Source organism: Otolemur garnettii, unplaced genomic scaffold (assembly GCF_000181295.1).
Source record: "Otolemur garnettii isolate 467f Iridium unplaced genomic scaffold, OtoGar3 scaffold00042, whole genome shotgun sequence".
NCBI lineage: Eukaryota > Metazoa > Chordata > Mammalia > Primates > Galagidae > Otolemur > Otolemur garnettii.
Genome location: NW_003852437.1, coordinates 5,920,108 through 5,935,944, shown reverse-complemented (window position 1 = coordinate 5,935,944; position 15,837 = coordinate 5,920,108). Strand labels below are relative to the sequence as shown.

The 15,837-nt window shown below is 38.6% G+C and overlaps 1 non-coding gene across 1 annotated transcript; it reads right to left on the bottom strand.

The window, feature by feature from the left end:
• Positions 1-12,081: 12,081 nt before the first annotated feature.
• Positions 12,082-12,216, bottom strand: LOC111725516. The gene has a single exon (XR_002773565.1). It is a non-coding gene; the product is annotated as a small nucleolar RNA SNORA2/SNORA34 family (small nucleolar RNA).
• Positions 12,217-15,837: the final 3,621 nt, after the last annotated feature.

Sequence of the window (15,837 nt, the reverse complement as noted above, 5' to 3'; positions counted from 1 at the left end):
TTTGTGTTGTTCTATATCTGGATTCTATACTGTTCCATTGGTTTGTCTATCTTGATGTCAACACCGTACTGTTCTGATTATAGTAAATCTTGAGATCAGAAAGTGTTGGTATTGTAGGTGTTTAGGTCCTTCACATTTCCATACCAATCTTGGAATCAGTTTGGCAGTTTCCCCCTGCAGCTTTGGTGAACAGTTCTCATACACTTTGATGGCTGGCTAGCTCATATAGCTCCCCTTGGCTCAGGGTGTTCTCCGTCTGTATAACAGACTCAGTCCACGTGCTGGCAGGCCAGAAGTTCTGGGGAGTCAATACCCCCAACCACTGAGAGATGACAGTTGGAAAATAAATATCCTAACTTGCTTGTCCTTTGTGGAACTATTCTGAGGTGTGATCTTTTTTCACTTTAAAATATTAAGGGGGGAGTGGTACAAATATGTTTGTTATGTGGCCTGAGTCAGGGCTATAAATGTACCTGCCATCTGAATGGTGTTCATCGTACCTGTTGGGGGTTTGCCCTTCTCCCTCCCCCCTGCTTGATTTCCAATGACTTTTACTTCCCTCTGGGTACTTGTGTGCCTATTGGTTAGATTCCATTTATTAGAAAGTACATGTGGTGTTTTTTTTTCTTCTATTCTTGAGATATTTCACTTAGGATAATGGTCTCTAATTCTTTCCAAATTGCTGCCAAAGACACTAATTCATCCTTTTTTATGGCTCAGTAGTACTCTTTGGTGTATACATAGCACATTTTGTTAATCCACTGATGAGTTGATGGGCACTTAAGTTGATTCCAGATCTTTGCAATTGTGAATTATTGCAAATAATAATTTGCAATAAACATTTGAGTGCAGGTGTCTTTTTGATAAAATGAGGCATAATTTAGATAGGCTCAGAGGGTCTCCAGCAGAATTAAGCTCCAGTTGCCGACTCATTAACATACTCATTAACATGTCTTTTATTTGCATTTCCACCTTGCTTTTCTCACGTCCCCACTGCCTCACTGTGCTTCCTGGAAACACCTGTGCTCAAATTCTTATCTCAGGGTCTACTTTTGGCAGGACCTCATCTAAGACAGGTAGTACCAGAAATGGTTTTAGAAGGTAGAACTTCAGGATTACACTCTGCAATTAAATAACAGACCTGAGCAACTTCTAGTGCCTAAAGACCCAAAATACCATCATAGCTTCCCAGTTCGGTTAAAGACAAAACACAAAACAGGCAATAAGTGGAATCCCAGAACAAAGACATCTCACAGTGGGTCCACAGACTCAACCTGGTCATGGTATCCCAGTCTCTGAGTGTATGACCAAGACGGACACACTTAGCCACTGGCAGAAGCCTCCTGTTGGTTCTCTGACTTCTGAGATAAGTAATATCATAGGAGGAAAGAGCAAGCAGAAGCCCCTGAAAATGCTGCCTCCTCCCCACCAGCCAAGACTGCAAACTGGAAGCAGTGCCACATTCTGGGTGATAGGCAAATATTAACAATATTGTCAAGGACTCACAGGATGCATGGGCAATGTCTTCATCATGTCTCTATGTGACTCATTATTTTGCTCCTACAAAAAACCAGATGGAGGTGGGAACGATAGAGTAGAGTAGACCACTGAAAATGTAACCAAAGGATAGTGTAACTCACAGCTGCCATGCTGTATGTGGCATCTTTCCTAAAACTGATGAATGGAGTCTCTGACACTTGCTATGCAGCTATTGATCTGGCAAATGCCTTTCATATTCTCATCCCAGGAATGACCCATAGTCGGTCGCCTTCACTGGATTGCTGGCCACATGCTTATTTTATTTTATTTTTTGGCTTTCCTTTTTCTCGTTTCATTTTCTCAGTTCCTCCACTCCTGCAATCACCTCCATAATGTACAACAAATGCACACAAATCTTTATCTCAGGGTTTTCTTGAGGAAGAATCCAGACTAAAATAGTAATCAGTTACCTCAGTGAAATCTATTGATGTATATAAATATATTGAAATATATCAACAATTCCAATCAATCTATATGAATGAAATCCAGTGAACTTTCTGGTTGGATTTTTAAAAAACTTCCAGCAGTGTGGTTTTTTATAAGAGACGTACCTAAATCATAAGACATGTTAGGCCAGTAGTTGCATAATCTCAGGGGCCTGCAATAATAATTTCTTGCTCATATATCTTTGGATCAGGTTGCATGCAAATGATTTTTTCTACCTGGGCATTCTTCAAAATGTAGGTTAAAGCTTGATCTTCTCCAAATATCTCTTATCTTCCTTGGACCAGTGGCTGCCCAAGGCAATTTCTTATTATTATGGCAAAAGTCAGGAACTCAAGAGAACATGTGAAACCTTTCTAGTATGTTTAAAGCAACTGTCTCCATCACCTCCACCAATATTCTGTTTCCTAAAGTAAGCCATATGACAAGGGTTCAGGGAAAAGAGAAAACTTGGGAATAATAATGAAATCTATCATACTGTGCTGAAAATAATAGAATGGAATAAAATGTCACAAATGGTAACCAAAAGAAACCCTGTAGGGCTATATTAATTTCAGATAAAACAGATTTTTTTAAAAAGCATCTTTTGAGTCAGAAAGGATCTATATCTATCTATGCACATCAATGGACATGAAAAATTCTAAACATTATGCACTAAGTTAAAAGCCCAAAAATATGTTTAAGGGAGTAAATGAAACCCCACTACGATCATGAGAGATTTTTATCAAACTGCTTTCACTTTTGAAATGTCAATCCATCAACTCTAAGCAAGTACATAGAAAATCTCAACAACACCATTAAGAAATTTGACCTAATGGAAATCTAAGGAATTCTGCATCCAACGATAAATCATGTATTATGATATGGTTAACTTACAAACATTAATCATCTATTTAGATAAAAAGTAAGCTCCGAAATACTTCCAAGAATACGTGTAATACAGACCACAATCTCTGACCACAACTCCGTTTATTTAGAGATCAGTAAGAAAAAGATGAATTTCCCACATATTTAAACTTTTCAAACATTCTTGTAAATAACTCATGAGATAGAGAAATCATGGAAATTTCTGATGAATGATAATGAAAACACTACACCTTGGAGCTTGGAAGATGCAGCCAGAGCTAAGACCCCGCAGCTCACTCCCAGACAAACACCAACAAGGAACTCTTGCCCATATGCACAAGTGATGCATAGAAAGAGGTTGCTAGCAACACTATTCAAAGGTACCAAAACCTAGGAATAACCTGGTTATTGCTCAATTCCAGGAGAATTTGTATATAAGCTGATATTCTACAAACAGTAAAATATTATACAGCATTCAAAATGAATGACCTTCATCTTCACATCATAATATGGATAAATATTCATAAAGAAAGTAAAATAAATAAATAATAAGTAGGTAGGCACAGAAAATAAGTTACCAGAGAACCCATTTAAGCATGATGTTCTATTTTATAAAGTTTGAAACACTAAAACTAAATGCTGTGCTTCTAGGACCACATAGATACAAAAATCAAACTGTATAAATTAAAAAAAAAAAAAAAAAGGAAATGGTCAGTAAGGCTCAGAGCAGTGGTTGCTTTGGCTTGGGACAGACAGGAAGAAACACTGCCCTTCTGTCCGGCAAAAGGACCTCACGCTGTTGCTCTACTGGCCCATCTGGCCCTCCTCTGACCATGCCTCTGCCCCTGGGGCGAGGAATCTGTAGCAGGAAAGGAATGTTCTCACTGAAAGCCTGCGCCACCCTCTTCTAGACCATGTTCTGAACACCCAGAAACTAGGGTTCCCTGTCCCTCAAGTATAAGGCCACTCCTGCAACTGTGGGCCTTTCTGTGCATGCTTTTTCAAGCACAGACCATGTACCTGTGTGCTCTTAGGCCTTGGCAGGGCCAAGGGATACTATTTATAAGCATGTGGAGTGAACTTTGGGCGCGTTTCCATTTGTGTGCTCAAGTGACAGGAAAATCTCTCCTCATACTATAGTCATACTCCAGTGTAGGTAAAAACCTGAAAATTCAAAATTCAAGCCTGGCCTTACAGATTTTATGGATGTATCTGGTAAGATGAGAGGAAGGAAGATATGTTATTTAACAATCTGTTGGTTCCCTTAGATACTTAGACACGCAGTCTGTGGGCCTTTTTCTCTAGACCCCACAAATGTTACAAGCCCAGCAGAGGGACAGAACTGGGGAGCTCTGAATAGTCAGAGATAACTTTCAATGTTGTAGTGTCTATGAATTTAACAAAATGCCATCTTAGGTGGATCAGATGATAAGAATTATTCATGTAATAACTGGCCTGATTATGCATGTTGGGGGCAATGGCAAAAGCTAAGCTGAGAGGGAAGCAAGGACCGGATTGTAAAGGGCCTTGGGAGTCACATGATCCTACAAGTAACAGGGAGTTACTGAAGGATTTTAAGTGTAAGGCAGATATAATCAGACTTGCATTTTGGAAAGATTAACCTAACTGAGATGACCATTTCCAGTAAAGGACAAACTAGGATAAGGAGGACAAGTAATGAGTCTATTTCAGTAATCTAGTAAGAGATGCAGGTGGGTTGGACTAGAATGAGGATGATGAGAGTCAGCTCTAGAGGACTAAAGAGAAATCAGAATTAAGGATGATTCCTAAGGCTTTTGCCCTCTGAAGATGGAGTTGTCATTCAATGGGATAGAGAAGTGAAGGGGAAGTTTGGGGACTGTATAGGAAAAGATGTTGGGTTTAATTTGGTTATATTATGCTTGAGGACCTGTAGGAAGAAAAATACATTTTGGCCTAAACTTGGCACATGGTAACTGTACAATTAAGTAAAAATGAGTAAATGAAGGAGTCAAACTTGTCAATTATTTTTTTCAACTATCATATTCTCTGATGTTGAAAAAGATAAAAGGATATTCCTCTAAGGTCTAAGGGAACTCAGGTCAATTCCTGCCCTCATCAGTTTCACGTACCTCTATATAGATTTGTCAAGATATGAAGCAATGCCATTATTGATGAATATTTGCTTTGTTCTAGACTTGCTCATTATATTAAGCCTGTCATACTAACTCCAAAATCAGAGACCTGGTGTAATTAAAATTTACTTACTTTTGCAGCATTCCCAAGTGGGTCTGGTGGTTCCTTTTGACAGATTTCCTGCTACCCCAAAGATTCAGGCTCCTACATTCTAATAAATCTGCCATCTTAGAAACATGATTTATGGGAGTGTCACATTGGATGATAGGACTAAAAATTGTCCAAGGTATTTTGAGGGTCAGATTACACTTTCAGAAGTAGCTTACATTACCACTGTCTGTCGTCCATTTTCCCAACAGTCACATGGTCTCAACCCAATGTAAAGATGCTGATAAACCCAAACCTTATTTGTGCCCAGGAAGAGGAATTGGGATTGGCAATCATCTAGCTGGTATCTACTATACTGGACAATCATAGAGCCAGTTTTTCAGGTAACTTCTCAAGCAATAAATATATAATACAAATAGTTAAAATCTGTGCTTCTGTGCTGATTTATTGTTCAAAGAATGAACATGTATAATTCTAAATAAGGTCATGCCATTCTTTTCTATTCATTTAAGGCACTTTATTATTTGGATGCCAAAGTTTTGCTTAATTCTTTCAGAGGAATTCAAATTTTGTGTTGAAGATAATACATAGTGATTTTTTTCTCCTCCAGTCAGCACCATGAGAATTTTCCATGATGACTACAAAGAAAAAATTGGCAAAGTAAAATGGAGATCTCTAAGAGATGTATAACTCAGATATTTCTTTGCAGTTTTTTTGTTTTGTTTTGTTTTGTTTTTGGCCAGGGCTGGGTTTGAACCCACTGCCTCCAGTATATGGGGCCAGCGCCCTACTCCTTTGAGCCATAGGCATCACCCTAACTCAGATATTTCAAGTTATACAATCTCTAGTGTCATTATTTTTAAAATAAATAGTCTTTTTAGAGATTTTGTAATTAAATAACATCTGGCATAAAAAATAAGAATACTTTATATTCATATATCTTATGTATATGCACATATATCCTTATTTGATTATCTTGACTGCATATGTACATATATATTATACATAATAACATATTATGCCCTGATATATGATATTCTCTTTGTCATAATGACACCCACCTTTTCTTTGGGGATCTACTACTCCTCACCTACTCTCAAATGCTCACTGTTTGGGTGGTGCTGACTCTACTTCCAACTTACGTGGTAGGTGTATGGCCTAGACCTGACCAATCAAACCTCACTTTACGTGATTACAAAAAGTGATTCAGAGACAAGCAACATCCAAGTCATGCTAATCAGTCATTGCCATTCAATTATTGGACTGTTGCTACAATAGTTGAGAAATAGACCTTCTCTTTCTGAAACTAGTTGTATACAAACTTAGAATTGTTGGTGGCCATCTTGACCCATGAGGAGAGCCAGCCAAAGAGTTGGGTCTAACAGAGGAGAGTAAGGCCAAGCCAGAGAGAGTGACTGATCCTAACAACATTGTCTGAACTAGGATCCTGGCTCAGTGATGACAGGCTACTCCTGGACATTTCATCTAACGAGAGTCAATACATTCTTTTTCTTTTCCTTAGCCATTTTGAGTTGAGTGACTTTCATGTACAGCTGAAAGAGTCCTATGTTTTTGGTTTGATTGTTTCTATTTTTCATATTTTACAGGAAAATAAAATGAGGTTTAGAGAGATTAAGCTATTTACTATATATATCTTGGTTCACATTTAGTTGGGCAAAACAAAAAGGAAAATTGACTTAAAGTGCAGTGTTTTAACAACAGTTTTTTTCCGTTAAAATGATTTTTAAGTTTTAAAGCAATTTTTCTTTTTTTGTCAGACTTGTGAAAAGTTTCATTAGGATAAAATAAGTACAACATTGTATCTAGAAAGTTCAGCTTTTCCGATAAATATTGGCAGTTGTGATGTAGCATTTTATTGTTATAAATGTGAATGATTGAGTCATTCTTAAGAAATAAATATGAAATTTAAGTACTTTATGAAGCATATGATGAATGATTCAGCCACTGTCTGTACTTAAATTTTTTTTCCTTATAATTAAGCCTCAGGTCTGGTCAAAACTCAATAGAGAGGTTTTGAAATACTCAAATGTATTCTACTTACCAAATCTAGTGGGTTTATAAAAAAGCATGTATGTACTGTGTACGTCAAAATAACTAAATAACAGGATTTTTTTGTTTTTTTTTTTTTTTGTTTGTTTTTTTTTTTGCAGCTTTTGGCTGGGTTTGAACTTGCCATCTCCAGTATATGGAGCTGGCACCCTACTCCTTGAGCCACAGGCGCTGCCCCTAAATACAGTATTCTTAATGGGGAAAAAAAAATCCCATCTTTTCCTGGAACCGTGAATGGAAAACTCAACTGCATACCATTCCAGTTCAAGGATCTGTAATCTTAGACCATTGAAGAGTTCCCCTTTCCAAGGAATGTTTCTCTGTGTGGTTTCTAAACCTCCTGATTTTTGCAAAAATTTAGCATACTGTGGGAAGCATAAAAGAAATAACAATGTAAGATATCATAGGTCTTCTGAAGTTTTCCTGTCCGACACATAGTTATTTCATTTTTACCTGTCACATTTACTCAAAATCTTTATTTCAATTGATTTTATTTCATCTTAAGACAAAACAGAGAGTTGTGAGGGACTGATGAGGATTTTCTCTTTTAAAATAGACATGAAGACAACTTTGCTTATACACAGTCATAGGTACTGCAAAGACATGTGAATGGCCAAGTCATTAGGAATCTGATGTTCTACTTTATCCTTTCCAAAGTCAGTGGTTATAATTTTAAGGAAGCTCTGTGGGTGTTCACCTCAATAAGATTAGCTACAAAATACCTACCTTTTTCTGATCCCCTATTAACAATAACTCTGATGATAAACAGCTAAACAGAGTCACACAGGGCCTGGAAGGAAGCTGGTCTTAACATTATGCAGTGATAAGGGTGATTCTGAAGTGCAGCTAAAGGACCTGGTGCACAGACTTTTGGCCTAGATGTTAGCCCTGTCCTGGGGTTTAGAAAACCTAGTCATTTACCTCTCTGAGCCTCAGTTTCTTCGTCTGTAAAATAGGAACACTAATACCTCTCTCATGGGGATGTGAAGAGTGAAAGGTTAAATGTTTCTTTAACCTTTATTTATTGTTCAACTCTTAGAAAATAAACCACTGTAAATCTTTGTGAATATAAGAAACTGACAATAGCTAAGTGTGAGTTTTAAAACCTCTCTCTTCCCATACAAATGTGAAAATTACACTTAAAAGCTAAGAATGAATATAGCTTCGGTCACAAAAAAATCACCTGTGACAAAATCAAGTCACCACCAAGTTAAGAGTAATTGTGCAATTAAGTTGTACAATTACTGGCTGGGCCCAGTGGCTCACACCTGTAATCCTAGCACTCTGGGAGGCTGAGGCAAGTGGATTGCTTGAACTCAAGGAGTTCAACACCAGCCTGAACAAGAGTGAGACCCCATCTCTACTAAAAATTAAAAAATTATCAGGGTGTTATTGGGGGGAGGTGGTGCTATAGTCTCAGTTGCTTGGGAGGCTGAGACAAGAGGAACCTAAAAGTTTGAGGTTGCTGTGACCTATGATGACTCCACAGCAATCTATCAAGGGCAACAGAGTAAGACTCTATTTCAAAAAATTAATCAATTAATTGTATTATTACTGACTATAATTGAATGCACACCACAAAGTTTTAATGTAAAGTTACTCAAGTGGAGAGATTAGCCTTGAGGATATTTCCTCTCCAGTAGTTGAAAACATCAGAAGTGATTTCCAGGGCCATAGTCTGATGATTCATCTCTTTACTACCATGGTTTCTTAATTAATTCAAGACAGTGTCATTAGATCCTTTCTTATTTTCCTCATTTTCATGATAGCCCAGGTGGGATCAGTCCCCCTCCCTCCGCTCACCAGGCCACACCCCAGCCCTGGAAGCTTCCAGCCAAAAGACTACCAGGAAAAGCATTTTAAACATTTTAACCCATAGTCACCTGCAATTAATAAAATCCCATTGAATTTGAAAGAGGACTTAGTGGGACTCCTACTGAGTGGGAATACCTGTGGGCCACAGACTTCAGTTCTTCCTTTACCTTTCTCGTATAGGAAGCTTTCTCACTTTTTGGAGAGGGCCAAACTCTACATTTATTTCCTGAGCAGAATCATTGCTTAGAGATTAATAGTCACTTCTGGCTGCCATTCTGAATTTGACGGCAAGAATTCAGCTTTATTCATGGAACCTGCAACAGTGGCTTGCAGAATCCTACGGATTGCATGAACCTGTGAGGAAATAATGTTTTCCACACACACAAATACACACACTCATGTACACACACACACACACACGGAAGCTGTACTTCTTCATTCATGGACAAACACAGTTAAAATTGCACTGGACATTTTGTCATCTTTCTGGTCTTGGACCCCGAAATGAACACAGGTGTGAGGGAGGCCTGATTAAATTCTAAAGTGTCAACTGATGAGTCCACTGCTAAAAACATCTACGGGTCAAATTCTTTGGCCTTTGAGTAACTGTTTTTTCCCAGGAGGCCTCAGAGAGCTTTGAGAAAAAGTGAGTACAGTGTGTAAATTTTGTTACTTTTAGTTTTGCTGAATATGTGAAGTGATTCTTTCTAGGGAAATATTCAAAAAAGTCACAACGTATTTTTTGTTAATTGTTTTGTATAAACTTACATTTGATAGTTTTCATCTGTACCCCTTAAAACCCAAGAATCGATGATCAAAGTGTTCCAGGCATACAGAATCACATATTCCCTCAATCTGAGCACAGAAGCATTAAATATACCTTGTGTTTTAAGACCTAAGATTAAGGAGCAGGTTACTGAACTGCTTATGTGGAAAAAATTATTTATGCAGCAGGTCTTAAAAGAATAATCTCAACATTCTTCAGCATATGTAATCCACCTTTCTGCCTCCACCATACATAAAACACAGAAACAATTCAGGCTGATTACCAATTAACTCCTAGGTGTCATATTTTAAGGGCTCCTTTTAGTCCTTACATTGTACAGATGACAGTCTCTTAATTGTTTCTTAAATATTGGGGTTCTTCCTCAAAGTTCTTAAAGGGGAGGCCCACAAATTGGATAGAGCCCACAGATGAATTTGTTATGTGCCAGACAGCATTCCAGGTAAATTTAAAACTCAGTTTTTAAAACCAGAGTTGTTCACTTACTTAGCTGGATTTCCCAGGTTCTTTCGAAAAATGGAGAGACCTGAGAACACTGGACCGACACTTATACACAGAAATAAATAGTGGAGACTAAATAGAGCTTGCTCTGCAGAGACTGGACCTTCCCTCTCCATGTGCCCTAGTCCCCACCGCTCCAGGTCACGTTGCTCCCCCAGCCCACTCATTTCACTTGTTGACACAGGGAGCATTTATAACACTCTCCACATACTCACCCTGTGTAATCTCATTCCTACTTGTGATCAGATCTACCTCACGCTAAAGTTCTAACTCAGAGCACATTTTTAAACATCCTACAGTCTCAGCTCCCCTAGATCTTCTGTAGGTCATTTTAATTCTCAGCATATCCCAAACCAAGTACATTATTTTATCTTTGCCACCCCCTTTGCTTCTCCTGTAGTTCCCAATAGAGTTAGTGGTGTCTCCATCTGTGATGGTCGGTTGGCTGGGCAATAGCACCCAGTTATTCATGTAAACACTAATCCAGGTGTTTCTAGAAAATTATTTTGCAAATGTGATTAACATCTGCAATCCATTGACTTTAAGAGATCGTTTTTGGTAATCTGAATGAGCTTTATCGGATCCATTGCAAAGCGATATAGTGAGACAGGCCTTCCTGAGAAAGAAATTCAGCCCTAAGCCAACAGCATTTGCAGCCCGCTGGCCTACCCTAAAGACTTCAGACTTGCCAGCACCCACAGTCCTACGGATTCTGTTTCTGTGGAAAATCCCGACTGATATCTCATCCATGTAGACCTCCACGCTGAAAATCTGAGAGAAGATCTCAACCCTTTCTCCCCTGCGTGGCTTTCATCCAGTCGTATCCCTTTCCAACCACTCTTCAAAATAAATAAATATCAGGTCTTACCAGGTCATTCTCCAATCCAGGTCTGGTCCCGATTTCCTAGGGACTAAGTTCAAACTCCTAAGTAGGACACACATGGCTGCTCATTTTCTTGCCTCCTTGTCCAAACTCATTTCTTATGGCACTGCCTACTTCCTGAACACCTACCAGCCAGACAGAAACATTTTTTAAGGCATTCTCATATTTTATTCCTCTATACTTAAGCTGCTCCTACAACCTTAAATGTTCTTCCTAACAGAGCACCTGGCAAAAATCTACTCGGTTTTTGAGATTTAATTGAAACACCTTCTCTTCAGTGAATCTTCTCCCCTCTTTCCCAATAGAATCGATCAACCCTCACTTTGTACTTCACTGTCCCGTTGCATACTTCACCCAAGCACAGCCGTCATTTAAGAATTTCTTTCATTTGTTCATCCGTGCTCCTGACTTTCTCTGTTAATCTGTGGGACCTAATTCACTACCTAATTCAGGAGACTCTTGTGGCAACGATTGCTAATTACCTATCAATATCCATCCTCCCCATCTTGAACAGTTAATGTCTAGCTAGACACACAGCCAACCAGAGCAAAGGCTATATTTTCAGAGCTGCTTAGAACTGGTATAGTCATGTGAGTAGGCCTGACCAGTGGGATTTAAGTGAAAGTGTCCTGGACAGTGTCTGAGTCCGTTCAATCAGAAGCAGCCGTCATGGGCTCTTTACCTCTCTTCCTCCTTTCTGCTAGCCTGTTCCTTTGAACATGAATGTGATGACACAAGTTCCATGATGGTTCTTTTTTTTTTTTTTTTTTTTTTACTGTAGAATTATCTTTTTATTTTGGGTAAAACCCCCACAGTAATTTTGGGGGGATGTAATTAAGATTTAACAGCACTATAATTCTAACGAATAACTTAGATATCCTCCTGAGAGAAATATAATAATATTTTATAGATATTTTGAAATCCCAGTATTAAGACTACAAGTACATACTAGCCTACATCTATCACCAATGACTCATACTGTTTATTTCTAATGAATTGACCATTACATTTCTAAAGTTCTGAAATGACTAACAGAACATAGAAAGATAATTCTTTAGGCGCCTGCTTGAAATCAAGTTTCAGCAAACTGCTGGCCTTGATTCAGGGCCAATCCATGTTGGTTCTGAAGGAAGAGATTGCTCCTGGGACAGTCAAGTGGAAAGCCACAGGGAGCCAGGTCCCCAAGGGCTTTGTAAAGCAAAGAAGCAACATCAACTCCGGACTCATTTACTGGGTCCAACTCAGAGACGAGCCAATTTTCTCCGGAGTGAGTTGGCTGTTTGGGTTTTAAAGTCTGGACCCAGTGTTTGTGTATGATCTTCCTGTTGTTTGTACAGGGCATTGTCAGTGTCTCAACCTATGGACTTTGACTTAGCTCCAGCTCTAGTCCCTGGGAAACCCAATCCGCAACACATTCTGCTCCACTTGGCCAGTATCTGACTGACCAGGCCAGTTTCATCTTCTACAAGTGGGGGTGAGTTAGCAAATCAAACAGGGAAGTGGCACAGCTAGGTCAGAGCTGAGACCGAGGTTAGACAGGAGGTTGTCAGGTGAGTAGAGAAAGTGCCAATGGATGGCAAAGAAATTGAACCCATAGTTGGAACACAGGGATAGCAAAACCAGGCAGTGGGACAGAATTATGCCAAACTATTGCTAGGGTGATCTGATTTGCTCTTTCAAAAACCATGATTATGCCCAGATGAATTATGACGTGTTACGACCTTTTACCAACACAAGTGTAGGGAATAGACGTTCTCACAGACTCTTGTGGGAGTATAAATCAGTAAAAGTTTGGAGAGGGCAACTTGACAATTCCCATAAATACGTTAAATGTGTATTCACTAGGAACCAAAGATTGTTGAAAAGAGCAGAAGAGACCCAGCAGAAACACATGTTTTTGTTATTTAATATTGGTTAAGAGGCTCTAGTTATGCAATACAAGGACTGACAATTAAGTTCATGAACTTGCCACCGTATGTTTACACTGGCAGCACTGGCAACTGGGTAAGGTCTCATAACCTTGGTATATCAGTGTCACAGTGATGTTCATGTTGATGTGTGGCTGTATCTTGTTAAGTGGCATTCATTATTGTTGTTGCATATTTTTGTGTGCCATTGCAAGAATGTCAGAGCTTGAATTAAAGAAGCAAACAAAACCATAAATTTCCTGTTGAACTTGGCAAGAGTGGAAGTCAAATCAGGGACATGTTATTAAAGTTTATGGAGATAACATCATGAAGAAAGCAGCAGCGGACAAATGGATTAAACATATTTTTGAGGGGAGAGAAACTGTCGATGATGAAGAGAGGTCAGAGTGGCCAGTAACAAGCAGAACTGATGAAAAATTGCAAAAATTCCTTGAATTGTGTGTCAAAATCATCATCTGACTGTGAGAAGCATGGTAGACCAAGTAAACATAGGTAGAGAAAACGGCTAGGAAAATCTTAGCTGAAAATCTTGGCCAACAAGTCAGGGCCCTTCCACTGTGACAACACACCAGCTCACACTGCATTTTCTATGAGAGAGTTTTTAGTCAGTAAACAAATAACTGTATTGGAACATCCTCTCTACTCACCTGATCTGGCCCCCGCTGACTTTTTCTTCACCAAAGATAAAGAAAATATTGAAAGAAAGACATTTTGATGACATTTAGGACGTCAGGGGTAATATAAAAACATTAATAACATATCTTAGCCATTCCAGAAAAAGTTCCACAATTACTTTGAGGGGTGGACTAGGCACTGGCGTTGGTGCACAGCTCCCCAAGGGGAGCACTTCGAAGGTGACCAGACTGATCTTCAGCAATGCGGTACCCAGCACTTCTCCTAGGATGAGTTCTTGAACTTAATTGTCAGACCCCATACGACAAATAGACTCACTCTTGTTCATGTAGCTACTTTAATCCCAATAGAAATAATGAGAAGCAAGAATTAGAAAAAATTTATTAACAATTTAATAAGAAGTATGTAAAACCCCTATAGAAAACTGTGTGATTTATTGAAATTTATGTGAGGGCCCAGTATTTCTTTGATGACGCTATTATTCTTATACAGAGGAAACCAAGAGAAATAATCAATAGTTCATTAGTATCAGAGTTTAGTAAGATGACTAAGAATAAAGAAAATGCAAGGGATTAATATGTATAAACACTAGTAATACTAGTTAGAAATGTAATGGAGAAAAAAGGCAACAATTCAAATTGTCAGATAATTGATGGATTGACTAATGAATATTTTGGGGAAAATGGGGGAAAAATTAATATCCTTTCCTCATACACAAACCTACACAAGCATACAAATAATCCCGATGGCTTGACTATACAAATTAAGAATATAAAGAGTGAAGTATGAGAGCGCTTAAGTGAAATTTGGGAGAATATTTATTGGTATGGAAAAATTCTACTGTGACCCACAGCAAAAAGGCCAAAGTTAAAAAGTAAATTATGACAATTGATTAAATAAAATTAGAAATGTAAAGACCATAGAAAACTTGGCCACTAAATAACATACTAAGAGAAAATATTTGATATACCTTTAAAGGGCTGAATATCTCTGTGGTAAAGAGTACCTATACATTGACAAGAAAATATCAAACACTTGTTAGGGACTGGGCAAAGAAAATGAAAAAGCTACTCACAGAATAGATTCATGAATGAATAATAAACATGTGAAAAGTTGACCAATGTTGCTGAATTGAATCCATAGAAATTAAAATGAAATAAAATATAATTCAATACCCATCTGTGTCACAAAGATTAAAAAGATTTCTAAACAATATAGAAAACAATGAACACTCTACGGAAAATGAGCAAAGAAAAAAATAACATTTTTTATGTGTCTTATTAACAAGAGTGAAGAAGATTTGCAAACACGATAAAGCAGAATAATTACTGTGTATTTGTTCTCTCTAGAGGTATGTTCTACCTCAACTCTGGTGCATTTTCTTATCCCATAGATTCTTCCAGTTTTGGTAACCAAAATCTGCTTGCCTCTTCCTGTCATTCATATGCAAATTAAACTTATTGAGAAAATTATGTCTGGCTTCATCAACAGGTGGAGAGACGGTGGGAAGAAAGATAGAGATAGACAGAGGCAGATGAAGAAAGAGAGAAAAGGATTAATTTACAGAGAAAAGAAAGAGAGCTGAGGTTTAAAAGGTCCTGAGGGCAGCAGGGACGCTGCTTCTCTTGGCAGCACCCTAGGAAGCACAGACCCAAGCCCTAGTTTACAGTTCATTTATTTTTTATTTAGTGACAGGTCTCATTTTGTTGCCCAGGCTGGAGTGCAGTAGCATGATCACAGCTCACTGTCACCTCTACCTCCTGGGCTCAAGTGATCTGCCCACACCTCAGCCTCCCAAGTAACTGGGACAACAGGAACACATCACCATATCCACCTAATTTTTTTAATTTTTGTAGAGATGAGGATCTCACTTTATTGCCCAGGCTGGTCTTAAACTCCTGATCTTAAGCAATCCTCCTGCCATGGCCTCCCAAAGTGCCAGGAGAGATATAAACCACCACACCTACAATTCACCACTTTTTAAAAATCCCCAAGTATGTTATGGAAACAACAGAAGAATCATCAAAATCTGAGGGACCGTGGGGCTTTGGAGAATAAGCTTCTCTGTGGTAGCCTTGTGGACAGAGGTGAGAAGGAGCTGTCTGCTCCCCTGGCGTAGTTTAAGAATCCCCAGGGACTTTGCAGGGCCTTGTGGCTTTGGGTGGGGAAGA